Genomic DNA, 18,127 nt, shown 5'->3' with positions numbered 1-18,127 from the left:
GTCCCGGATTGAGCCATGGTCTCATATAGAGGACTAGTAGTCAAACTTCAGAAACGTTTCTTAACCCCGAGGCAAAAATTGTTTAACAATAGACGAAAGCACTAACCATAGGGGCACCGCCATAAATTTGAGCATACTAAAATTGAAAAATTATATTGTTCAAAAGACATCATTACGAGAATAAAAGGGCAAGCGACAACAATCAATACCCGCTCCGAGAGATGAATGGATAAACAAGCCGCGACGCAGCTAGGAGATGGAATGCGACTTGGAGAAAGGGAAAGCCATTGATGAACGCCACAATGCCGAAGATCCTTCAATGGATTTTGCTGAGTGAAGGAAATCAGGCTAAAAAGGCCACATATTGAGGCTGGCACAATGCCTGTTAACTCTGGTGCTCAGGAGGCGGAAGCAGGAGGATTAAGTGTTCAACCAGGCTAGTCTGAGCCTACTAAGTGAAACCCTATCTCCAAAACAAACAAACAAACAAGGGGTGAGGAAGGAAGAAGGGAGGGAGAGAGACTACATATTGTTAGGAATCTATTCCGGAACATGCAGAGCTATAGGGATGGGGAAACAGAAGAGTGGTAGTGAGCGATTGGATAGTGAAGGAGATGCTAACTTTAAGGGGCTTCACAAGGAAAGTTGCAGGGTGAAGGATCTGCTCCAGATGGGGTCATGGAGGATGGAGGGGTTGGATTCAGCCTCTATGCATTTTTGTCTGTCGGTGTGTGGGTGTGTGCCTACGCGTGCAGGCCGGAGGCGCTGGAGGCATTGGATTCCCCTGCAGTCGCAGGTAAGCTGTCTAAGGTAGGTGCTGGGTCTACTGAACTCAGGGCCTCTCTCTGCAAGAGCAGTGCTGGTTCCCAACTACTGAGTGTGTCATCGTCCCGTGTCCCCGCCCCCCCCCCATCTATGCATTTTTTTCCCCCAAAGCCTGGGCACCATCCACCACAGGAGTGAGCTCTCACTGGGTGCAAATTAAAAGCAGTTAACAGCAGGATAGCAGTGAGCTCGGGAGGGAAGCCAGGCCTCCAACAAATGAAACCATTGCAGTGTGGCCAAAACCTCACTGGAAGGGTGGAGAGAGGAACAGTGATCAAGTAACTTTTGAAAAGAGGGTTTCGGTTGGGTTCTGGAGGAGGAAAGAGGATAAGAGATCCACACTGTGCTCCGGGGTCCAGGGAAGTTTGTTTCTCACGGGGCTGTGTGAGTCAGTCATTCACCAGAGTTCAAAAGATGAATCACAGGTAGGTGAGTTACAATGCAGATAAGTTAAAAATAAGCAAGGGAGTGGGGGGGGAGCGAGGTTCGATAGTCAGGACGTCAGCATGAACTCTGTGGCATCTTACTATATGTAAATAGAGAATTACAACAGCTAAGTACTGATGGGTGACATCAGGGTGTGTGTATGTGTGCGTGCATGCATTTGCAGGTGCACACTGCTCACACATGCATGTGCCTGTCTGAGAAAGTCAGAGGACAAGCTCAGCTCTTGCTCCCACATACTACCAACCTTGTTTGTTTGAGACAGGGTCTCTCACAGGCCTGGAATATGCCAAGCAGGTGTGGCCTTTAGGCTGGGAGCTCCAGAGATCTGCGGACCTCTGCTTCCTCAGCCCTGGGATGACAAGTTAATATGGAATGCTTCGCCAATTTGTGTGTCACCCTTTGCCCGGGGGCCATATGCTAATCTTCTCTGTGTTTTTCCAATTTTAGTATATGTGCTGCCCAAGTGAGTGCCTGGCTTTTCTTTTAATATGGGCTCTGGGCATTGAACTCAGCGTCCTGTAAAGCTGGCACTTGGCTGACTGAACTAACTCCAAAGCTCCAAATTTCTTGGTTTTGATAGGCATGCCACGGTTCTGTGAAACACAGACATCAGGGAGGGCTGAATAGAAGGAAAAGAGACCCTGCCTTCCAAATTCCAGGAGCAAATGGTTGCAGGAAGCAAGCCACATTTGGAAATAAAACTCAAGAAAGGACGAATAACTTCAGCATTGGGTACTTACAATAGAAAATTTGCAATATTAAGCATTGGGGGGAAAAAAGATAGTCATGTAAAAAGGCCAAACACTAAGAGCCACATCGGTAGAAAGAAAATCATGTAATGGAAACAGGGTCCAACTCGTCTCAAATGATAGAGCAGACATGAACAGTAAAACAATAACTGCAGTCACATTAGCTATGTTCTAGAAGGTAGAGGAAGCTGGGCTCAGAGGTACATACTGTTAAATTCAGCAGCTACTTGGGAGGCAAAAGCAGGAGGGTTGCCTGAGCCTGGGAGTTTGTGGCCAGCCCAGGCAACAGAGTGAGTCCCTATCTCAAAGTGAGCAAGCAAACATTAGAGGAGAAATGATTTATAAACTGTAATCACACATGCTCAAGGCACTCCACAGATAGATGCTCATCAAGACACAGAAAAACCAAATGCTAAAAACTAGTAATAAGATCTAAAAACAAACAAAAAACCCAAACAGCGCGATAAGGAAGACCTAGACAGGAACAAAGATAAAAATGACACCAGATTCCTTGTCTGAGCAGATCAGATGACAATAAAATCATTGTTTAATTTTCTGGGGGGAGGGGCGAGATTCTTATCCTGCTATATTCTATACCTAGCAAAGATGTCCTCCAGACATGAAGGCACAGAGTTATTTCTTCCCAACAAACAAAGCTGAGAGAACTTGGTAGCAACAGACCAGAGCTAGAAAAAGCATTCCAGGAAGTAATACAGAATAAACAGAAAGAAAATACCAGAAAGAAGCTTGGATCTATACAATGGAGTAAAGGACACCAGAAATGAGATGTATGTGAGTGAATAGAAAATTCTTTTGAAAAGAAACAATCCACAATTGCAGTTGGAAATGCCAACATTTCTCTGCCAATAATTGATAGAACAAGTAGATCATCCCCAAAGTCATGAAGAATGTAAAAGACTGTCAACCAACTGGATGTAATGGATGCTTTCTAGAAAGCTCTACCTCTCACAGCAAATAGACTTTTTTTTTTTCAAGTGCATTTGGAACATTGACCAAAATAGACCGGATTCTGGGTTAAAAAGCAAGTCACTGAATTTAAGAGGACATAAATCATACAAACTATGTTCTTTGACCATAACTAAATTAAATTAGAAATCAATAACAGAGAAAACATCTTGGAAACCCTCAAAAAAAATGAGAAAATACTTTGAGCTAAATGAATATCCAAAGTTGTGGGGTTTTAGTGAAAATGGTGCATGCAGAGAAATTAGCATTGATAGTGAGAAATAAAAGGGTAACTGAGGTAAGCATTTGGAAGGTCCTTTGCCCGTTGGTTGGGGGAGAGGGTCACTGGCAGGGGGGGGTAGTCTACCAGCCAGTGGATGGTGGAACCCATCACCATGCTGCTTCTGACCTATCTGCTTCCTGGGATGTAGCTGTCCCAGAGGAATGGAAGAGCTTGTTACGGGCAGCGGCGGCATGGGGACCACAGGCTGATGGAGCTCTGTGCTCCCCGAGAGCAGAGGAGCTAGGTGACCCTTCTGTGTGAGGTTCCCCTTCCATCAACCTCTGCCTGGGAGGAATTCCTCCTTGCTGAGCTGGTAGAACAGCACCAAAGCTGTTCTACCAGAAGGTGGCGGTGTTAGGTTAGAACCACACGGTCAGTTCATAAACCCAGCACAAAGTGAGCGCCTGCTGTATGCAGATGGGTGGCAGATAGACCCTACCACTCCATTTGAGAGTGAGAAAGCAGGGCTCACAGGAAGAACTGGCCCCTGGCTATGTGCCACTGCCCTGAGGAGCCTCTCGGCTGCTGCTTTGTACAGAACTAAATCCTTCGGTGATTTAATTAAGCCCCAAGAAACTTTCTCAAAATCATGTTCCTATGGACAAGGTATGTGGGCCCAAGGCATTACCCAGAAATCCAGGCCCTTGTCAGCTGTCAAGGGCTCCAGAGACAGGCCAGCGATAGTGAAAACACCACTTCGTCTATGGGTGTGAGCAAAGCTCATAATCTGAACTCAAGTCCTTGTAGCAAGTGCATTAAGTGTGAATCAATCACGGAATTAGATCCTGGGGGTCCCAGCATGACAGGAAAGCTACCTCTGCCTTTTCTATGAGGCTCCTGGCACTTACAGAAGTCTCTCCAGAAACTCAAAATGTGGGAGAAAGGTCTAAACCAAACACCACACACACACACACACACACACACACACACACACACACACACACACACCCTTATCTTCAAGGGACATGCAAAGTTAAGATAGAGCTGAAGCCTTGCATACCTCTGTGATAACTCTAAGTTACTCAGATAACTGAGAAGGCTACTGAGTCTTCCGCAGGAGGGTAGCATACACAGTGTGGACACACTGGACATAGGGAGGCTTCATGCCTCCAGCTGTAAAGTGAGATTCCATCAGGCTACTCAGAAATGGCACAGTCTTTGAAAAGAACCGTTTATTGCTGGGGGTTAGAGAAGACGGTTCGAGGGTTAAGAGCATGTGCCGCTACTGCAGTGTCTGAGTTTGGTTCTCTGCCCCTGTAACTGCCAGGAACTCCATTGACAGGGGGAAATCCAACAACTCCAGCCTCCGAGGACAACTGTACCCATGTGCACATATCCACACACAGGCACAAAATTTAAAAAATAAAAAATGAAAACAACGACAAAAAAGAACTATTTCTTTCCAGACCACGGAAGTACCACCCTTGGTAGGCCCCAGTTGGCCGTGGATAACTGAAACTGTGGGAAGGGAAATGGCGGGAGAGCTGGGACCAGTGCATACAGCAATGCATGATGGCCTGAGCTAGGACAGAGCCGTGTGTCCTGGGAGGGAGAACAGACAGACAAACAGCCCGGAAGGGGAAAGCAGGAAGAAACAGGGTAGAACAGGACAGAGGCCGGTTCAGGGAGGAGGTGCATGCAGTCAGGTCCCTGGAGACCCTATGGCAAGAAGAGGACACAGAGTGAGGCCAAGGACGCTCTCCTGCTTCAGGCCCCTCGTGGTGGCCTCTTCTCCCAGATGCCCAGCTTCCACAGGATGAGTGAAACTACAAAGAACAGAAGAGCTGAACATGGACCCGGAAGCCCCCTAGAGGCCCTGAGTGTTCTGCATGACCTCGCTTGCCCGTTTCAGAGGCTGGGAATGGGAACATGGAGCTTCACCCTGTTCGTGAACATGGAGGGTGGGAACAGAGCTTCCAGGAGGGGTGGGGGGACTCGGACGATGAAGCTGACGCAGGTGGACGCCCTTCTTCTACGTCCAGGCCCCCGGGCCTCATTCCCACTAGTCTCTGCCACAGAAGTTCACCCTTCTTAAAGGTCCTGTGAGAGCTGTCTCTCGGTAACAGATGGGCTGGCAGGGACATGCTGGGGCTACGTCCTGCCGGCAGCTGGAGGCAGATCACTGGTGGATACGAGAGTGAGGCAGTAAAAACATTAAATATTATTAAACAACCATGGGCTCACGAGGCCGGAGCCTGGCTCAGGGCCACCAGACCAGTCTCTTCCTAGATTCCAGGCCCATAGATAGGTCACGCTTCCCTGAGGAACCTTCCAGAAGATCCATCTTTCCCTAAGGTGGAGGTCAAGAACCCTCAGTCTGCAAAGGCTGTCCACAGGAGTTGGGCCTTATGTTGTGGAAGGCTTGGGACACAGTGAACCAAGCAGAGGTTCTAGAAGTAGGCAGTCTCTAAAATGCTAATACATATATATATAAAACTTTGCCGACAGGTTTTTGTGCAGTTTCAATGAGACCATCTTTGCATCTGGTACTGACAGTAGCATCATAAGCCCGGCCCACATTGCCTGCCTCCTGTCAGGATCAAGGCCACCCTGTCACAATCAGAACTATGTGGTGTGAGCTCCAATCAGGCCTGTGACTTGAGCCAAGCATGGCAGGATGCAGCTCATGGATTTCATACCTGCCTGTACATGGCTTCATTCTGCAGAGGACCACAGAGGCATGCACTTGCCACAGACAGGTCCGAGCCTAAAGGAAGCTTTCATGAAAATCCCAATTCCTTACCACAGTGGCCCTTCCCAGTCAGTCTTCATCAGTTGGCACACATTTCTGATTCTTTTTTTTTTTTTTTTGGTTTTTCGAGACAGGGTTTCTCTGTGTAGCTTTGTGCCTTTCCTGGAACTCACTCTGTAGACCAGGCTGACCTCAAACTCACAGAGATCCGCCTGGCTCTGCCTCCCAAGTGCTGGGATTAAAGGCGTGAGCCACCACCGCCCGGCCATTTCTGATTCTTAAGTTCAGGGATTCTCCATGTGGCCAATGATCAGACAACACAGAAGGCCCCAGTGGCCATCACAATACCAGGAAATAGCAGGTGAGATCTAGGATACTCTTGGGCTGACTACTCTGGTGGTTCCTGTCCCTACCAGGGCAGAGCCTTCCCCCCAACAAGGAAGGACAGAGCTGGGGACAGGGGAAAGTAACTCTGGGCAGAGAGCAGAAACCCAGCCTGAAAACCCTACCCAGCCCCCTTTTACAATCAGGTCTTACAGAGACATTGGCCCTGTCACACGGGTACCCTGATCCCCATGGCTTCTTCTTTGGTGTGCCCTAGCTTATGATTAACTCCACCTCTGATAGACTGGGTCTCCTTCAGACATGCCCTGAAGGAGCATTCCTTTCTTCTTTCCAATGCGTGCCACATTCAGTTAAGAAATACATAAGTGTATTTCTGTTGGCTGCCCTCTGACGAAGACACGTTGGCCAGAACACCCCATAGAGTGCCGGGATTGTGGGAAGGCCTCTCTAGTCCAATGCGATAGCTTTGCCATTTCATCTAATTACGAAGACCGGAGGAAAACAATTGCTATTGACATTCTGAAGCCATTGGTCCTGGGAGGGTGGGTCGTGTGGGTGGGACGACCCTCTGCTTGGAGGACTGGGCCTGGGGAGAACAGCTACTGCCTAAGAGGAAGGAGGGGGAGGGGAGGGGAAGGGCAGATGGAGGAAAGAGAGGGAGGGCGGTTTGGATGGATGCAAGCCTTTGAGATGGGATGCTTCTCTGCAGCCACCCACCCTCTCTCTCCTCAGCCCTATGCAGTTACTACAGGGCTTGTCTGGGGCAACGTTTGCAAATTTCTGTTGAGAGGCCAAGAGTTTGTTTGGGTCAATGTGAAGTGGAGGCTGAAAGGGCAGAAGGAGGAACAGGAGCCCCTGGTCTCTGTCCCTTATGCCCACCCCCAGGAAGAAGCACAGGAGGCAAGGAGGAGGGAGGGCCGTGTCCCCCCCCCCCCCCGCAAAGTGAGGAATTAATTGGAGAGCTGCCGTGTACCCCACAAAGTGAGGAGCTGGTGGGAAGGTGGTTCACAGCCACTGCACGGTTCACAGCCATGTCTCCCCAGTTCTCACTCAGAGCAGGTGGCCCCTGGTGCCCCAGTCGTGACTCTGGGTGCGAGGTCACCTAGCGCGGCTGCACGGAGAGGTGAATGGGGACAGTTTCCATGGTACAGCAGGAGCGCTTAATGACGGTTTCTACGGCTTTCTGGAGAAAACACAACAGAGCTCAGGACGGCCAATATAAAAATCATTTACGATACACTGCACCTGTAGCTCACAGGCAATTCATTCAAATCAGGAGACCAAGTACGGGAGGAAGCCGGCTGCCCAAGGCCAGCCTGGACATAGGACTCTTAGGAAGTTTCCAGTACAGGCCTTTTGCAGCCCAGGGAGTTAGTTGTTGGTCTGAGTTAGTCTGCCCCCACCCCCCACCCCCCCCAGTCAGAGCATCTAGATGGCAGCAATATTGCTTTGCGGCTGTATGGGGTCACCTGGCCCAGGGCACCCTGGGAGCCCTGTCAGCTCTGTAAGATATAAGTCCCTGTATCCCAATAAACTCCTCTTGTTGGTAGAGCTAAGCAAAAGACACGTGATCTGTTTTGACCTCATTGTGAATCAATGGATGACAATGGAGTGGGGTAGCCCAGGAGGCGGCTCATACCTATAATCCTAACCCCTGGGGAGATGGGGCAGGGGGACAGGAGGTTAGCCTGGCCTGCAGAGTGAACCTTGTCTCAAACAAAACAAAACTCAAATCAAAATCACGGAATTACACCCTAGTCCTCGGTGGAAAATACCCCCTCCAGGTGCCTTGTTGATTTGTGTGTTTTTGTTTTTTGTGTTTGTTTTTGGTGTTTGGAGACAGAGTCTCGTGAAACCTTGCTGGTCTTGAGCCTAGGTACGTCACCTCGGATGGTCTTAATATCTTCCTGATCTTGCCTGCACCTCCCTTTAAATGCCAGCGTCACAGATGTTTGCCACCACACCTGTCATTGCTCCGCCCTTCCTCGTGCTCCGTGGCTCTCTAAACACCGCGAAGTATGAACCTAACAAAGGGCTTTTTCAGTCCAATATTCGAAGGCCCCGACTTCCTCGTCCTGGGGACATTACCACACTCCCACCAGGCCGTTTTGACCACTAGTGTCTTAGTTTTCTACGGCTCTGATAAAACACTATGACCGGAAGCGACTGCGGGGCGGGGTTGGGGGGGGAGGGTTAGTTGTCATTATACAGTGGGTTGTCCATCATCCAGGAAATCAGAAACCTGCAGGCAGGAGCTGATGCAGAGGCCGTGAGGGAGCGCTACTCACTGGCTTGCTCCTCATGGCTTGCTCTGTTTGCTTTTGGATACACCTGCCCAGGGCGTGGTCCTACCAAATCAATCACTAATCCATAAAATGTTCCTCGGGCCAACCTTTCAAAGGCAGGTTCCTAAGTGAGAGTTTCCCTTCTCAGATAACTCCAGCTTGTGCCAAGTTAACAGAAAACTAGCCTGCACACTAAGGGCCTAGCCAGCCGGGAGGTATCACCACCTGGGTATTTATTGGCACCTGATGTTGACTCAGACCTCTAGGCACCTTGCCCTTTTCCACACTCCTGCTGGCCCAAGAAGACAAGGAAAGGAAGAAACTCTTTTAAGTTTACCTCCCGGGTGCTGCCGCTGTGTGCGTTCCTATCACTGCTTTTACTACAACCCAGGCAGTCATTGTGGATAATTTACACTGACAATGAAAATCAAGACGTGATGGAGATGAGCAACTGGACCAGATAAGAGGAAACATTGGGAATCTGGCCCCAGGTCTATCTGACCCATGCTTTCCCAGCCTGTTCTGGAAGGTACGTGGAGGTGTCGAGCGGAGATCACCAAAACAAGTGCTGGCACCAGCTCCGGCGGGACCAGGCAAGAAGTTGAGCGTGGTGGGCAGTTGAACTAATCGATCTCATGCAGACATGCAGTTCCAGTGTCTTTTCTCTAGGACAGTAGCACAGGCTCACTCACAGCAAGAGATGTCGAAGCCGCGGACCCCAGCCCGGTTCTGGGGTCCCTGTTAACACAGCCACATCTGAGAATGTTCTTGTTCATGACGTCATCAGGAGGGATGGAGAAAGTGGGTCAGAGAACAAATACACAGCTCTGGGTTAAAAGTCCATGTGCATGTCCATGTCCCTTTGTGATGATGGCCACTTAAAGAGAAGCCTCCAGCCACGCACCGCAGAGCTCCCTCTCTCTTTACATTGATTCAAGCTGGGGATATTTAAACACCCCAGTTCTTCATTTTGTGTTTTTCCCTCCCCCCACAAGGCATAAATGTTTTCCCATGTTGTTTCATAGTCAATGCAATTTTCACTTTAATAGCTACTTCGTTCTGGTTCCTAGAGTGGACAGCCCTGTCTATTCACCGCCTCCAAGGAGAAACTGGATGTCTAGACTCAGAAAATAATTTCAAAAAATGAAGAAAATAATACACGAGGATGTTTACTGTGATGTTATTTATAGTAGCAGAAAAATAACTAACCCCTTGAAAGAGCGTTACTGCTCAGCCATGAGGGGAGGGTTTGTTTGGTCAATTAGAACCCAATGCAATTATGCATCCATCAGACCACAATCACGCGGGCTATTCAGCAACATGAAAAAAGCATTTATGCCTAATGGGGAGAAAAAACACAAAATAAAATTGCATCCAGGTACATCTACCATGTTGTAAAATAAAGCGTGACCAGGGAAAAAGATGGCAAGAGAAAAATAGAAAATGAAAACTTATGTTGTGGTTAATGGGTGCCAAGGAATTGATTTTTTTTTTAATTTTGTTTTACTGACACACTACTCTTAACAATAAATAAGAAAAACAAACCGGAAAACAACAAGTGTACTGGGAACCTGTTACCTTTCCCACGGGTTGCTTATCAGCTTCGTTTGCTCATAAGCAGAGGCTGGGCTCAGGCAGGGCTGGACTCCTCACCTCCAGACCCAGTAAGAGTGGGTGGCCCCTTCTGTTGTAACCATCTTGGCGGGAGCAAAGATATTCTGAAGAGAGACACTTGGTTCCTTCCCTTTGGCGATCGGACTATTGGAAGAATGGAACTCAAGAAATTAGAATTTCCCCCAGAGACCTCGTGCTGGTGGGGGAGGGGCAGTCAAAAGCCTGGTCCTATATAGAGGGGAGCTTGTCTTTTAGACGGATATTTTACAGTTTTGGCAACCATCTTGCAGGAGAGAGCGGGAGCTGAAACAAGGTCCACACCTTGCCCAGGCTGCCTGGTCAGCCACACCTCTCGCTCTGTTTAAGCCTAAATCGTAGGAGTTACTGACCCTGTTCGTCCCACTTCCTAATGTGGCTGCCTTGAATAAATCTCCTTTCCCCATTTTCCACTATGATTTGTGTCTTTAATTGGTATATTGAGGTGGGGTGGGGAAGCCTGGGTTGTGAGAGCGGCTAGGACTGACGCCTTTGACCCTGAACATTCTAGTAGCGTTGTCAGGGTGGCAGCTGGAACTGGAGTCCTGCTGAGGGGACAGCTTGGTGAGAAGGGAAGGTCATTGGAACATGACCCATTTCTGTCATTTGTATCAGAGCATCTGTGTTCTACCTTTCCGGAGACATTCCAAACGGCGAAAGGCAGGGGACCCGTTAGTGGTTCTGATGTTTTCTATAGGGTTCCAGGGGCCTTACTGAGGCTTGCGCTGGTCCCCTCCTGGTCTCCACCCAGGAAAACTCAAGTCTCTCTCCATTTGCCCATGGCTCCCTGGTACCCAGGGGCCTTCTGAAGGAAGAGGACACTCAAGGGAAGAGTATGGACCACATCACCTGCTGTCCTGAGTCTGGGCAACTCTTCCTGTCCCAGAGGCCAGGGCAGATGGCAGGGCAGGGCTCTGCTTTGTAGACAGGAAGCCAGTCCACGCCCCAAAGCTGCTAGCCAGCTGTTCCCCTAGCTACCCCCTGTAGGTCGAAGTTCACGGGAGGTAGAGGACAGGGCAAAGACAGACTTTGTGTAGACAGCAGTTGGGGACAATGTGAAGCAGAAGCCTTTAGCCACCTCCAGAAAGAAGTCATTTCTAACGGGAAAGGGTTTTTTGTTTTGTTTGTTTGTTTGTTTGTTTGTTTTGTTTGTTTTTTTGCCACCTGAGGAGCTGTGTTATAGTCACAGACTCTTTATTCAGATCTCTTGACACTAGATAGGGCATCTACTTCTGGCACTTGGCCTCAGGCAGAATGAGGAAAAGGGTGACCTCTCTCCCAGAACCTAGCAGGACTAAGGGTGCAGGACTCCCAGAAATCAAAGGACATTCAACACCTTGCTCTCACCACCAACTGCCAGGCCGAGTTTAAGATGCCCGCCAGGAGCCTGGTCCCCTGCAGGACATCAGCCAGCTCCTGTGGTTATGGTCCCAAGTCCTTCTTCTGATGGAATACCATGATTTTCCTGTCACCTTCCCACTAGTAGGGGTTTGCGTCCCCTCCTCGACTTTTTGGGGGACACATACCTTCTCTCTAGTTCTTTTGTGTGAGATGGGAGACTCCCTCAGTGGGTCTGCCATTCATAGAACGCAATCATGTCCTTCCTCTCCCGCCACTGCTCTAGGCCCACTGAGCCCCGAGTTCCAGTCACTTCCCTGGAGCACCTCCTCAGCAGTCAACATAAAACCCTCTGAGGTGGGCCGTGGTGCTACCATCTGGTCTGTTTTTCAGACACAGCAAAATGAGGTGTGACACAGGCTGCCAGTTACAGGTCAGGATGCTAAAGGAGGTGCCAGTCCTCAAAACCGGGGCTCAGAAGAGGGCTCTGGCCCTTCTGGAAGGGGCTGAGGCCAGAGCCAAAAGTGGGAGAAACTCCCAGAAGGTCCCTTCATAGCTGAACCTGTCCCTCTACACCTGGGGGATGTCCCCACCTCCATCTTATGTAGGGTAATGTGACCAACAGCAGGTGGTATGGCCTTCCCTCCTAGCGTCATGCCCAGGCCCCTGGGAAGCCCTTCAAAGCTGCAGGGTGTCTAGTCCCCATGGAGGCGGCAGCAGGCAGAGGGTCAAAAGCCCTGGGAACAGAGCCCTGGCGGGCCCAGCCAGCACCTCGTTAGGAAGCCTGAAGGGGAAGGGGGGTGCGTGAGGAACAATGTTGTTTATTTTTTTCTATTTTTAAACCAGTCGAAGGTCTCTGGGGGCACAAATGAAGTTATCAGCAAAGACATAAGGGGAATAGAGCCTCCAGCCAGCGGGTTGAGAAGGCCCTAGGGACCGGCACTCTTGAAAAGCTGAGAAGAGCTTATTTATCTTGTTTTCTGAGGGCAGGACAGGGCCTGGGGTGCTGGACAAGCAAGCTTCCAGGCCCATGGGTCCCCTCCCCAGGCCCTCAGCTCCTTGTTTCCCTCAGTACTGCTGGGAATGTGGGCCCAAGTCAAGAGAGTTTCAACTGTGTGTCATCTGCACCGGGGAAGGAGGGGTCTGCTTTGCTCTCGGTTCATAGACAGTACACACACACAGGCAACATCACACCAAAGCATGCAGACACACATACAGAGGCACGTGTGTGTGCACCCGTGTGCACATGCACACCTACACACATGGGGTAACACACACGGGCAACATATACACACATGCACATACAGGCAACACACACACACTCACACACACTCACACACACACACACACACACACACACACACACACACACACACACACTACCTGTTTGCGCCTGGTCACAGGCTACCCCTGCCACCTCACACCCTTGGAACAACCCTTCCTCCATGTGACCTCCTGTTCCGTCAGCCTTCCCACGTGGTACTTATCCCAACCTAACTCCAGAACCTCTCACAGGGAGCAGCAAGCACAGCGATGTAGATGCAGTGTGACAGGATCCTTACATGAACCGAAAGAGAGGATGCATCACTCCCGTCTTAAAGGCAAGGGCACCGAGAAGTCCGGTGCTTTGCCCAGAAGCTTTTTTTTTTTCAGTAACACCAAATGCCTCTAAGGGCTTCACAGCAGGAGAATCAGTTCCGCCCTTGGGAACTGAAGAATCATGAATCATTAGAGAATCAGTTAAGGGCCTGGCTTCGGGAAACATCCAGGGAGCGCTAAGTGGTAAAAGGCAAGGATGGTTAGACCCTGGGTGTATATCCTGCTTGGAATTCTGGTCTTTGCTGGATTCTAGCTGGGTGACTGTGGGCAGGTCACTTAGTGATGCCATGCCCTAATCCCCTACTCTCTGGAGACAGTAACGGCAGGTAATTTCCCAGGTGGATGAGATACTCCATTAAAATGTAACATGAGAGGAGACAGAAAATGGCTGAACTCTGCAGATGAAAACATGTTTCCCTACTCCTACTCCAAGATGGACGGAAGATGGACCAAGCAGCTGCACCAGGTGGGTTGTGGGAAATTCTGTCCATTACCCCCTCTTTGGTCCATTAATGGCTGTGGGGTACAAAACTCCACCAGAGGGAATGAAGGAAAAGTGGCCCTTGACATTTTTGTGGGCTCCCCGTCTCCGGCTGAGAAAAAATCCGAGGAGAAAAGCCAAAACCAGAACCCGGACCTTTCTTTCATCTTCTCCAGCTTTCCTGGTAGGAGGTGGGAGGGGATCCACTTGAAGTTGAGGAACTGGAGACCTGGAGAAAACCAGTGACGTGCCCAAGACGGCTAGGTGCCAGCGGCAGGCCAAGCCTGGACGTCAGGCCGTATCCCTGGGCCGCTGCTCAGCCCAGAACAGAGATGGCCTCTCACAGTACTGAGCTCTCTCTGAAACAAACCCCTTAATTCTTTGGCTGAATGTCTAAATAAGGATTTTTGCCAATTCCAAGCCCTGCTAACTGATGAAGTTGTCAGAAAAAAGATCTAATGATGCTTGAAAAGGCCGGGAGTGAACCAGATGCCAAATTGCCTTCCCAGCTCTGACTTGACATCAGGGAGCTTGGACCCTCCCACTGGGGCTGGGCGGGGCCTTGGGGAGCAAGAGTTGGGACTGACTTCAGTCCTGCTTCGGACTGATGAGCTGTTAACCCCTTTGATCAGCTCTGCTGCTGCCGAGGAGGGTACCACTTCTTCCTCCGAGTTACCTTGTAGATGGAAAGAGGTGATGTGTGAGTTACGCCCTGCTGGGGACAGCTCAAGTTTCAGCTAGGGGCTGGGCTGCAGCAGCCAGCTGGCCTGAGCTCTGCCTAGTAGACCGATGCCTTACAGCCCTTGAGGGAGGAAAGAAATGGAGATTGTGGGTTCCATTTGGCGAGGCAATGGGTCTCTGATCAACCCCTAGCATTTATTTATCTCTGGGATCCAGCTGCTTGTCTTGGATGAGTGAAAAGCTCCCAGTGACCTCAGGCCCCTGGAGGTGGCGCCTCAGGGTGGGAGCCTGGGAGTTCAGCAGGCTCTTTGTTCTCTCTCTCTCTCTTTTTTATTCTCAGTGGAACATTTGTCCCACTCAGGAGTCTGGGTACTAGGGGTGGAGCCCAGTCTGGGGACTTGGGAATCAGACAATTCCCAGGCCTGTCCCAGGAGCCAGAGAGACTGGGTGCTTAGAGACGGGAGGGCAGACTACCATCACATGGAGAAGAAGCCCCAACAACACAGACACACGCAAGTGTGCCCTTCTGCCCGAGGATGCTTCCTATAGACAATCATCAACCACTCAGGCCAATAATAACTCGTTCCCACCCAGTTTCCTGCTCCTGACATGCGTGTGCACACACACTTACTCTGGTGCCGTTTTCCCAGAAGATGGAGAAGAGCAAACGGAATTCTTGTGTTCAAGTGTATTTGGGGCTTTCGACCACTCAGTTTCCTTGTGTGTAGGATAATATCCAAGTGCCTCAAAGAGTGTGAGACTCAAACCAGGCAGCCTGTGAAACAGCTCACAGCCATGTGACCTGGGGCAGCGGGCAGGCATATGGAGCTAGGCACTGGGATTGTTGCACCCCTCCAATCTGTTGCGGTTTTAAATTTATTTTTTTTTAAAGCATGCCAGGAAAAATAGCCGAGGATGAGGGGGGCTCAGGACAGTGGCCTAAATACAGTCTAAGGATTATTACCGGGCCCAGCTGTCCCCCCTGCTGCTGCTGAGGTCACTGGATGACAATAACACTCCCTGGGCTGTCCCGGGTGTTAGGGGAGGCATCCTGAAGATAGAGCGTGGACACAGCCTAGGCTGGGGAGGAGGGGCGTGGGGGTGGGGGCGGCTGTCATCCTGTGTGTCCCTTCTCGTCTGCCGACTTTGGCTTCTTCCTTTGTGAAGGCCCCTCTGCCTTAGGATGTGGACGGGCAGTGTGGCAGCTGTGAGCAAGTCGATGGCCAGATGTTCAAGGAGACCCCTGGCGTCCTGGTGCTGGCTCCCTCCCACCCACCTTTCCTCAGAGGACTGAAGGAATCACTCATACCTGTGCCCTCTCCCATGGAAAAGGAGCCCAGAGAGCCAAAGATCCCCTTCCAGCTCAGGACTCAGCAGGATGAAATGAGACTGCTACTTACAGTAACAGTTTGCACGACTAGGCCAGGGATTCTAGCCTGTCTCAGGGTAGACATCCAGCCGAGCAGGGTGCATTAGGGAAGTCTATGTGCAGGTTCTAGCCATTGCCTTGGCCTAGTCCCAGGACATAGTAAGACATATTAAGAAGCTCCTCTGGGGGTGGGGGTGTTGCCCTGAGACCTGCCTGGCCCCCAGAAAGCCTTTCCTTTGTTCCTAAGAAGTATGAAAGGACACAGATGGAGAATATCTAAGATGTGCCTGGCTAGGTCTGTCTGTGAGAGGCCACACCCACAAGGGGAGCTGCATAAGACTATTAGGGCACCAAGTTCGGGCACTACGATCTGGAAAGTAAGCTCTGCAAAGAGGAGGTGGCTGATGACACCCTTGCTCTTTGCCCAGAGCACCCCAATGAGAGAGAGAGAGAGAGAGGCTCTGTAAGGTTGGAGATTGCACACAGTGCATGGCCAGCTGTTGGCGGTAATATCCTGCTTGTAGTGTGTGAGAAGGGTGTGTGAGAGTCCCCCACACCAGGCATTCTCCACAAAGGGGAAAAAAAAGTCTGTCATGGTTCCTCCTGTCTGACAACGAAAGCAAAGAAAGCAGCAACATTCCCTAGGAGTCCTTGGGCAGAGCCCTCCTGGAGGTGAGGGAGGATCCCAGCGGCCTGCTGGGTATCTGGTTTGAGGATGAGGATGAGGACCACGCAGGCATGGGGCTCTGAGGGCATTGACCTAGTGGGGCACGTGGCAGGTGTGGGGTCGGGAGGAGGAGACGAAAGGGGGGGAGACAGCGTCCACGTGTGGGAGATGCTGGGTTGACGCGTGGGACATTTTACTTTATCGGGGAGCCGTGAACACTTGCACCTCGCTTCATGCCCTCTGGCACTCACTGCAATGGAAGTAAAGGGCTTTCTCTCTTGGAGCTACAAACAAGCACAGAACACGGGAGAACAGCAGTGACAGGCGCACCCGCGGGGAACAGATGCACAAGTTGTGAGTGACCAGGAGAGAAAGAGAGAAATCAGGACCTGGGCCCACCGTGGGAAAGGTGACAGCAGCCCTGCTGTCTTCCAGGCTCTGGGTCCGCGCGCGCGCGCGCGCCCCGGCTGTGCTGGAAAACAGGCAACCACGTGGACGGCTGGTGGCAAAGGGTCTCAGAGCATCTAGAGTTCTGGAACCTTCCGCACTGCGTGCTGAGGGACGTGCCCTGTCTCCAGCCTTACCAAAGGTAGGGAAGCTTGTCTCTTGTGAGAGCCAATTAGCGCCTTTCTGGGGAGGGGGGGTGGACACCAGACACCACTGCGGACTGGGAATTGAACAAATAGGTGGATGTTAAACTCAGACTCATCCAGCCTGTTTCTCAACTTGGCGCTAGGATGCTGGCTCACAGAACACTCCAGTGTTTCTAGGGAATCCTCAAAACGTGGCCCTTTCAGCTCACTCGCCCGTTGGCCTTCCAGTTGACAGACAACCACCCACGGGCTCAAGCTTTGAAACAGTTTTTTGGCAACCATCTGCAGTCTTCATTACGAGCAAACGATGACCAGATATCCACGGAAGGCCTGTGGCATGAAAGGCAAGGGCTCACAGCAGCAAAGAGCAAAAAAAAAAAAAAAAAAGTGCCTCAAAGGGAAGATCAGAGAAGAGAAGTGCATTCAGGGAAAAAAAAAAAAACAAACAAACAGGAGGGTATTACTCAAGAAAGGGATAAGCAGAGAACACAATAACTCCTGGAGACCAAATGCTTAAGGGGGAGAGTGAAAAACTCATTGTGGTTGAAAGACAAACGTTGAAGAATCAGGAGCCCAGAAAGGAGAGATGGGGGCTGGAGAGATGGTCAGGAAGTGTCTGTGGTGCGTGCATGAGGACTTCTGGTGTGAGTCTCAGAGTCTCCGTCAAAAAGCTTGGAATCCCAGCTCTGGGGAGGTGGGGACAGGCAGATTCCTGGCGCTTGCAGGACAAGCAGCCTAGACCTAGGGATGAGCCCCAGACCAGTGAAGAGCTCTGTCACAAACAACACGGAGAGCTCAGAGACGGCTCAGTGGGCAAGCGTCTTTTGTTCGGCAAGCATGTCGGCCTGAGTTTGAACCCCCAGCTCTCCTGTTAAAAAGGCAGGCATGGCTGCCTGGGCCTGTAATCCCAACACCACAAGGCCGACAAAATGAGGGTGACACGTTTTCAGAAAGAAAGTAAGCATGAACGAAGAAACAAACAAACAAACAAAAAAAGCAGGCCATACACACACACACACACACACACACACACACACACACACACACACACACAATCAGGAAGCAGAAAGGCTTTGGATTTCTCATTAACAAGAGTGAAAGCTAAAATGTCATCCAGTGATACTTCCCAAATCCTGAAGAAAAATAGTTTCCAATCT

General features: G+C 50.4%; 1 protein-coding gene and 1 non-coding gene across 2 annotated transcripts in view; both read right to left on the bottom strand.

Annotated features, from left to right (window-relative positions):
• The window catches only part of Cib4 (calcium and integrin binding family member 4), a 57,786-nt gene that overhangs the window by 24,112 nt on the left and 15,547 nt on the right, over positions 1-18,127 (bottom strand). The window lies entirely within an intron of this gene.
• On the bottom strand, positions 1,634-1,743 carry LOC131897772 (U6 spliceosomal RNA). Its single transcript, XR_009375792.1, has one exon. It is a non-coding gene; the product is annotated as a U6 spliceosomal RNA (small nuclear RNA).

This window comes from Peromyscus eremicus, chromosome 22 (assembly GCF_949786415.1).
Source record: "Peromyscus eremicus chromosome 22, PerEre_H2_v1, whole genome shotgun sequence".
NCBI lineage: Eukaryota > Metazoa > Chordata > Mammalia > Rodentia > Cricetidae > Peromyscus > Peromyscus eremicus.
The sequence above is the reverse complement of the archived record's forward strand: the minus strand, read 5'-3'. Positions and strand labels throughout refer to the sequence as shown.